Below are 8,901 nucleotides of genomic sequence, written 5' to 3'. Positions count from 1 at the left end.
TGATTCGGGAGAAAATTTATGATGATTTGCCTATAGGTTTATAGTGATTTTAGAATAGCAAAATAAAAGTTGTTCAAACATTCTTTAACTTTTTTATGTACTTTTTTTAAATAAACTGAATATTTGTGTCATGATGGCCATTTTAAATTTTTGTTTGTATTCTTTTTTTTTTATTTCAAAGTTCTCTGAACACTTGAAAATTTTCAAAATGTTTTTTGAGAAATAAGTTTAATGGAAAAAATTTTGCAAAAAGCTTCAAAGTTTGATATTATAGAATGACAAAAAAAAAAAAAATAAAAAATGGTAGTCATTGAAAATTTTTTTTTTGTTTTTATTTGAAAAAAAAATTGATGGTAGGTTTTAATAATTTTTTTGTATTTTTTTTCCGCAGTGAATTTCCAGTAAGCTTACAGCAAATTCAGAGTGAATGCACTATATATTTACTGTAAATTTACTGTATATTCACTGTGAATTTTACTGCAATACCACTGTGAGATAACTATGAATCGACTGTGATAACACAATAAGATGACTGTGAAACCACTATCGAATCACTGTGAGATAACCATAAAAGTACAGTGACCGAATGGCACAAAATCACGGTGATTTCACTGTAATTTCATCATGGTCTCACAATGTTTTTACTATAATCTCACTGTGATTTAACTGTGATTTTACAGTGATTCAAGGTCCGCGAGGGTAAACCAATACCTTGGCTATATTCCCGACGTCAATTTTATAATTTTTAAATAACTATTATTTCAGTTATTGGATAAAATAAAAATAGGCATAAGTTATAAATGGATAGTTCATACATTAAATAATTATTCATGTATCATTCAGGTATAGAAGGATTGTCTTTGTATTTTCCCTCGCGGTTTTGAGAATGCCGTAAAAATGCCGTAAATTTTCGGCATTGATGCACATGCCGTAAATTTACCGTAATAATTTGGTATTAATATTGGCCAGTTTTTTTCCTGTAGTTATGCCATATACTTTCTGTACTTATGCTGTAGAGTTACCACATTACCACAGTAATATTACTATAAAAATGCCGAACTTTTACTGAAAAAATGATGCAAAAAAACTATAACAATACCGAACTTTTACTAAAAAAATGCTGTAAAAAATCTGTAAAAATGCCGAACTTTTACCAATAAAATGCTGTATAAAAACTATCATACGATAATGTTATGATAATGAAATCGTTGTTTTTGTGATAACAAAACTGTCAGTATCCTGCAATTTTGCCAGATTTACGCTGATGAAATAGAAAACTGTAAAAAATATGGTTTTATTTTTTGTTCGCTTCTGCATTTAACATCATCGAAAATGTGCAAAATGTAATATTTTTTATTTTATTTTATTGGTTCACACAATTCTTACTCAAACAAAAAAATGTAAGTGAAAATAACTATCTGTGAAAATTGATGTTTTCAATTTTCTAAAGTTCGTTTGTATTCATCTAAATACTATTACTAACATCTTTCAAGTAAGTGATTTGGCATAATGGCTACCAGATCAGACTTTAAATAATTAGGTCTCGGGATCGAGTCCACGAATAGACGGGAGTTTTTTTTTTTTTTTTTCATGACAGTTATTGCATATAACTTTATAAGGTTATATAATTATATAAAATTAGACATAACTAAATAAAATTTTATACAATTATATATAAATTTTTTTCTGGGTAGAACGGTTAGATGCTGCAAAAATGCCGAAAATATACTATAAATATGCTGTATAATTACGGTTTTAATGCTGTGAAAATACCGTATTTTTTCTGATTTATTGCCGTAAAAATTCTGAATTTATTTCGTAAATTTTTGGTAATAATACGGCAAAAAAACTGGCCAAAATAACTCGAGTAATACCATATTTATGCGATACTTATACCGTACAATGCCGGTATTATTTCGGTATTTCCAAAACCGCAAGGGTTATATTTTAATTTAAAACTAGGCCCAGGGCTGATAAAAATAATTATAATAGTAATTAAGGGCGACGGTGGCGCCAGGTGGGCGACGACCAACAGGTGAAGGATAGGGTAATTAGATTAGAAAGATACGGGCTAGCATTGTGTATAGACTCTGTCCTTTGTACGACCGTGCTTTTATTATTTATTTTGGAAAAGAAGAGTATAGTCATTGAAGTTCACCGGGTAAATTAATTGAATTGATATATTTGTTTCAACTTTGGAAATTATTCAATTTGAGTAAGTACTTTGGATTTCTTTCACGGCATATAATTTTCACGTGATAACTTCCCCCGGTAGTTGTTGGTCGCCGCGGCGAGGAAAATTAATTTGTTAATAATTGATTACAGAATGATACATGATTTATATTATAAATAATTGCCGTCAATTATTCTTAGATATTTCGTTTATTATTGTTAAAAATATTCTGATATTTCTACATATATATATATATATATATATTGTGACGTTATATTTCGTATGGGGGTCAAATCAAAGTGAACGTCACAAGCATCAACTGATTTTTACTGTATTTACGAGCATGGTAACTCAAGACTTAGAATTTAGCGTGCAGGTATTAACGATTTTGATACAGATTTTTGATTTAAGTTATAGTTTAAGAATTAAATATGGAGTAACGTTTAGCTACAGTTATGGGTTTTGTTAAGAAAAATTATAGTAAAGACTTAGAATCGGAATGATGGGAATTTAGTATGGGATATTGTTTGAGATTTAAAGTTTGAGATAATGATAAAGTTTGAGTTTAGTTTACAGTTTGGAATTTTGAGTATGTGGAGAAGTCAGTGTTACCGTGGAGCGGAACTTGAATTAGTCACCCGGTATCATCTGATGATAGAACCTAGTTCTATCCCTATGAGACTTCTTGGTAGATTGCAGAGGTCTAGCTAAAATGCTAGCGCTCCAGTATAAAAGGAATCTGATGGATGCAGATTGGGATCAGTTTTGAGTTTTGGTTTGGCAGGCCTCAACAGTAATATTGTGACCGTTGCTGTTGTGGAAGCCGTTTGGTCATTTTTAATTGCTTTTGTCTGACAGGCCTCAGAGGACAAGTCATGACCACTTGTACCGCTGAGGAAGTCATAGGTCACTTAGTTTTAAGTTTTACGATCCCAGCTGAAGTCTGTTCCAGGAGAGCAACTACCAAGGATATCCATACTCAAAGTCAGGTTTAGTGAGTACGTTTGGTGAGGTATAAGCCTCCAGTTATCGATATGGTAGAGTTTGGGAATTGATTTATGGATTTAGGATATAGAGGTCAGTTATAGATAATGATAAGATTTGGTTTTGGATTTTGATGATTGAGAAAAGGAGAGTCGAAGGAAGACCTTCGAAGAGTACGGACGTGAGCATTCAGCTCTGGTCGCTCGAAGTGAGCAGACGTGTCCAGAAATGGCGTTACAGTTCATGGCATTGCGGAAAGCTACAGATTGAGTATTGTTATAGAAGTATTATTTAAAACAGTGTAAGACGTTACTCGATATTTTATTCATCAGTAATCAGGTATGAAATAATTATTATAATTATCAATAATTAATTGAGTTCGAGTCAGAGTCTTGAGATACGATGCTACTGTTTTAATTAAAGAAAATATTAAAGAACTGAGAGAATTATGAGAATATTGGTACAGTTTAGAGTCATGTTCACGATTTATTGTTGATATCATTTTACAAATAATTGTAAGGAATATGTTCAATTATTAAACCAATTGTCGTCTAATTGATGTCAATATTAGACCCATGTACGTTAGTTTTATGAGTTTTGTTGAAGAGAATGTTCTAGAATATCGGTTTTTATAATTTATTGTTCTAGGTTACTGAATATTAGTTAATTGTTGATTAGCTCTAGTAATTAATTAATTTGTTTTAATGTATCGATACATATCCTTCAGATGTCAACTTACATTTTTGATTAAGATTAATTTCATTATTATAAGATTCAGTATTTTGTTATAAAGAAGACTTATTTGTACGAAGCTACCGTATTTTGTTAATTGTTAAATGGAGATCTTGGATTATTTGTTGTTTAAATAAAAATTGCAAATTCACTGATAATCTACATGAATTTGGAATGATGTAACCCGGATCACTCCCTCTCTCCATAAACCTACACACTGAGCGACACCATGGCCTACCGTAACTCTGTTTTTAGTTTTCCAGTCTCTGTTTTTGTTTTTGCTTATAAGTTCTGAGCATTTTGTTAAGTTTTAGTTTTTACTTAGTTGCGTGGTTTTAGTGATAATTCCACAGATCAAAAATTATCCAGTTTTATTTATGCGTGGTTTTGAGATAGTTCCACAGATCAAAAATTTTATCTAATCCTTAAGATTTACTGGTTTGGTGATTCCAGTGATAAAAATTACCTGGCGCCCTGATAGTCTTGAGACTGGATGCTAAGGACAGAGAACGAAGTTTGTAGCGCGGAATTAATAATTTTTTTTGTCGTTATAAAAATTGGCGCCCAACGTGGGGCCTGATAAAACAAAAGGCCCACAACACCTAAAAGCCTTGCATCATTCATCCATTTTGTGTAGATTTATTTGTAGTTTTTTCGATTAGAATTCGTGACTTAAGTATTTGAATTATTTGATTTTTGAATTAAGAAATTATTAAGAAAAATAATTTCCGCTACAGAATATTAGTCGCTATTAATCGTACAAATAAAACTATAAATTCCAGTTTATTTTTAGCTTATATCTTTGTCTAATTCTTAGTGTCTATATGAAGAAAAATACCGATCATAAAATATCATTTTATTTTGTTTCATTTTATTTTATCTCTAGCTTAAAATATTATTCAAGTTAGTCGAGTAAAAATAACATACATGGGGTATAAAATTATAAAAGGGATCATATTTCGTACATCGTAAAGTCTCGAAGAGACAAACATAAGTGAACGATTCTGTCATAATTCTCAGTATCGAGTGTAAAAACAAAATTCTCATTGTAATACACTCAAATAATCCGCTAAAGAATGCCGCTGAAAATATTCGTCTACAGTTCGAAGAACTACAAAGAGTCTTTGTTAAGTACTCGAGTTACAGAGGATTAAGACGTTACTGCGTCTATAAGTTACAGTGTTGTAGTGTAAACAACAAGTTGAGGCATGTAAACCTCTCACCCCCTATGGGTTGAGGTGCAGAGTCGAAGACATCGACACGTGCCGCTACAGTTAGAGCGAGAGGCTCGCAATTCCAGAAAATCTCGGAAGTTGGCGGGGAAACGCAAGCCAGCCACACTTACCCTTAGGTGGGGTAACACTAGTAGTGGGTACGAGGGCCTCAGAGAGTCCCTTATTGGCTAAGACGCTCGGGTAGAAACTGATAACCAATTACAGACACTCAAAAGAATAATTGAGGGTACAACGAACATCTCGACACCACCCGATAGAGTCATCCATGGTCCATCATTCCTTGGTGATTTTTTGTGCGCTTCAGACGTGTCTGCAGTTTTTCAAAATTTTATCAAAGTTCTTTGTGCTCAAATAGCGTCCATTTTCCAGTCAATTACGTTTAATACAGTTATTAAATATTCAATTCACCTACAGATAATTAAATAAATTAATTATTAATTAATTAATAGTAATATTAATTAATTACGAATAATTGTTTAGTATAATAAATTGAGTTTTTCAATTATTATACCAACTCCATACAGTTACAGTTTAGGTTAATAATTATTCTTCAATAATTATTAGTTTAATTGTTGAAAAGCTACAGTGTGATTTACTAATTGTTTTACAATTATTAAATCATTCAATCAAAATAATTTAACAGTCACTGTTAAATAGTTACAGTCTAATTTATTAATTATTTTTAATAATTAATAAATAAAATCAATTAAGTCAACGCTACAGAAAATAGTTTACGGTAGACTCAGTTTAATTGTGAATAAATCAAAGAGTGCCTATAGTAAAACAGCAAGACATTTCAGCGGCTTTGGTAAGTCTTGAGACCAAATAATTATACCTAAAAATATATCTCGCTGAATATTATAAAAAAAAAAAAAAATACTTTTCTATCTGCTGTCTACAACTTTCTCTACCCTTCACACTCTTGGTACCCAGCTACAGAAAAAAAAAGTGGTAAAAGTTGTAAATACCAAGTATGCAGTAACGCTACAGTAATAAAAGTGAGAGAGGAAAAAAAAAAAAAAAAAAAAAAAAGGTGGCCTAAGCCTACTACTTCTCGAGTATCGGGTACCCTTAACCCGTAGTTACAGTGTAAATTTCTTTGTCTCATAAGATATCGCTACAGTATTTTCGTCCTTCCTTATTTTTCTACTATCATTTCTCTGTCTAAATCAGAAAAGGTAGTTTATTATACACGGTAAAAATGCTTGCTAAAATGACGGGCGGACGAGGAAAGCCTAGTGATCCAGGTAAACAGAAAAGACCTGGTGAACGGTCGAACTCCAGTGAAGATGATGAAGATTCGAGATTTCATTTTCAATCACCGTTGAACCTGCTGTTTGACACAGAAAATGCAGCCGGCGGTAATGATACAGAAAAACGAGATATTAACGAAAGTGACAACGATCCACCAGCAGGATTCACTGGGACGATACCCAAGAATAAACGCTACAGTCGTGACTTTGGTCAACAAACCGAACACACGCAGCATACGTTGCATGTAAATGCTACAGATTATCGCCAATCACCACGAGGTCAATTCGGGAGACATTCAGTACGGCCAAGGCCTGAAGATTATGTATTTCTGGATGAGAATGACATGGATTACGATCCACGAGCTCCAGCACCCATACGAGCAACCACCCTGCTGAACATGATGCATAAGTGGCATGTACAGTTTAGTGGCGCACTCGACGAGGACGTCGAGAACTTCATCATGAGATTCGATGAAGGTTTAAGTATGGTTACAGTAAGAGATGAGGATTTAATTAAAGCCATCCCCTTCTCTCTACGTGGTGCGGCTTTGATATGGTATCGAGGTCGCGCACATAGCTTCAGAAGATGGTCTGACGTAAAGCAAGCTATGAGGTCCAGATTTGCAGATCCAGACTATCAAATGTCGTTACTTGAAGAGATCTCAAATCGCACGCAGGCCCGCGAAGAGCCAATAAGTCAGTATATTGCCTGCATGAATGGCTTATTTTCACGTACTGATCCGCCATGGCCAGTGGTAGAACGGATCAGATACACGCATCGTAATATGCTACCGTCGCTCCAGTTAGTCATTTCAGTGCATGACTGTCGTTCTATGGACGAGTTAGAGAGTCGTGCTATACGCCAAGAGCGTATAATACAGCGAGCGAGTAATTATCGACCACCACCATTACCTCGCAACTCAATGTGTCCCTCGTTTGCATACCAAGCGCAACAGATACACTTAAAGCAACGAAATTCTATAGGAGATAGAGCTCCAGAGTCCCGCGATCGTGATCAACGTCGCCATCGAATCGTTCAAGTGAGAGCAGCTCAAGATGATGGAGTAGAAGATGAAGAGAACGACTACTCAGAAGATGGGGTCGTCGCTGCGACGCGCTCCAGCTAAGGAGACATGGCCGTCAAGCCAATAAACATCAGGGGTTCTCAGCGAGAACAAAACGGCCAGTTAAAGAAAACGATACTAGGGCTACCAGAGATTTGCTTGAACCCCTAGCATCCAGTATTGTTACGGATTCAGAGAAGTCAAAAACTGAGATTCCGGCTCCAGTTTTTGCAACACCAGCTAACGAGTTCCGATGTTGGAACTGCGATAAGGCAGGACATCGTCATAGGAACTGTCCTGACCCTCGACGACGCTTTTGCTTCAAGTGTCGAGCATCCGAAGTGACAACAGCGAGTTGTCCTTTCTGCAATCCGGGAAACGGGAAATAGTGAGTCATTCACCAACTCTAGACTCACTAGGTGATTGTACAGAGTCGGACAGGACTTGCCAAGGTATGACCGGCACCGCTACAGATATTCATGGTACTATAAAATTCGGTCAGGATGTGATTGACTTCACTCAGTCAATCGAAGGGAAAGATAACGTGTCACCGTTACCCGACGAGATGTATTTTAGTAATCAGTTACAGAACACCCTTGAGAACAACATCAAAAAGTCACTTACAGCTTTCTTTATCACAGTTTGGATAGCAGGATACCCACTGAAAGCTTTGATAGACTCAGGAGCCTCAAAATCATTTCTAGGACCTGAGGGAATTGCTCTAGTTACTCAATTACGTTTATCGCCTGAGACCGTATCAACACGACGAGTGATACTCGCGAACGGAGACGTACAGCGAGTTAATCAAATGACGACGGTTGAGTTACAGATAGGAAATCAAACTGTTACAGCACAATTATATTTAATGCCATCACTATCCCAACCATGTGTACTAGGGTTGGATTTTCTCAAGAAGATGGAGATGATAATTGATTTTGCTGATAACAAGTGGTACACACGAACACAACCTGACAGCAAGTTCCAGTTCACAGCAGAGACAACTTCATCGTGTGCAATTATCTGTTGTGGAATCCAGTCATTAAGCCCAGCAGAGCGAGACACGCTACAGACATTCCTGGATAAAAATATTCGTCCTCCAGGAAAACTAGGAGCTACCAAATTGGCAGAGCATGACATTGACGTCGGAGACAATCCACCAGTCAAACAAAAACCGTACAACGTCACGCCAATACTCCTGGAAGCTATATGGAAAGAAGTCGACAAGATGCTAGACGAGGATATCATTGAGGTATCCCACAGTGAGTGGTCTAGTCCAGTAGTTATGGTGAAGAAGCCAAATGGGAAATGGCGGTTCTGCATTGACTACCGAAAATTAAATGCAGTTACAGTAAAAGATGCCTATCCGATCCCTAATATGACAAGCATACTGGATCAACTAAGACGAGCCAGATACATCACAACTCTCGATTTAAGTCAAGCTTATTTCCAGATACCGCTTA

This window comes from Microplitis demolitor, chromosome 6, assembly GCF_026212275.2.
Source record: "Microplitis demolitor isolate Queensland-Clemson2020A chromosome 6, iyMicDemo2.1a, whole genome shotgun sequence".
NCBI classification, from domain to species: Eukaryota; Metazoa; Arthropoda; class Insecta; order Hymenoptera; family Braconidae; genus Microplitis; species Microplitis demolitor.
Note: the sequence above shows the minus strand (reverse complement) of the source record.